General features: G+C 55.5%; 1 protein-coding gene across 1 annotated transcript in view; it reads left to right on the plus strand.

Annotated features, from left to right (window-relative positions):
* Positions 1–310, plus strand: part of LRRC26 (leucine rich repeat containing 26) — a 4,910-nt gene that overhangs the window by 2,650 nt on the left and 1,950 nt on the right. The window lies entirely within an intron of this gene.

Consider the following 310-nt stretch of genomic DNA (forward strand, 5'->3'; position numbering starts at 1 on the left):
CGTGGCTGCCCCATCCCTGGCAGTGTTCAAGGCCAGGTTGGACAGGGCTTGGAACAAACTGGGACATTGCTGGTGGTGGGGTTTGGAAGGTGTCCCTGCCATGGCATGGGATTGGAAGTGGATGAGCTCTAAATTCCCTTCGAACCCAAACAATTCTGTGATCCTATGATGAGGCAGCACACCCATGGGGGAGAACGGAAGCCAAGAGATGGGACTGGTTTTGCATTTTTTCCAGCTCTCCAGCCTGCAGCACACACAAGCAGTTAATCCCGGGCCATGCCGAGCTGGCTGCTTACCTGGCTGGAGCAGT

Source organism: Nestor notabilis, unplaced genomic scaffold (assembly GCF_000696875.1).
Source record: "Nestor notabilis isolate BGI_N333 unplaced genomic scaffold, ASM69687v1 scaffold17289, whole genome shotgun sequence".
In the NCBI taxonomy this organism is placed as follows: Eukaryota; Metazoa; Chordata; class Aves; order Psittaciformes; family Psittacidae; genus Nestor; species Nestor notabilis.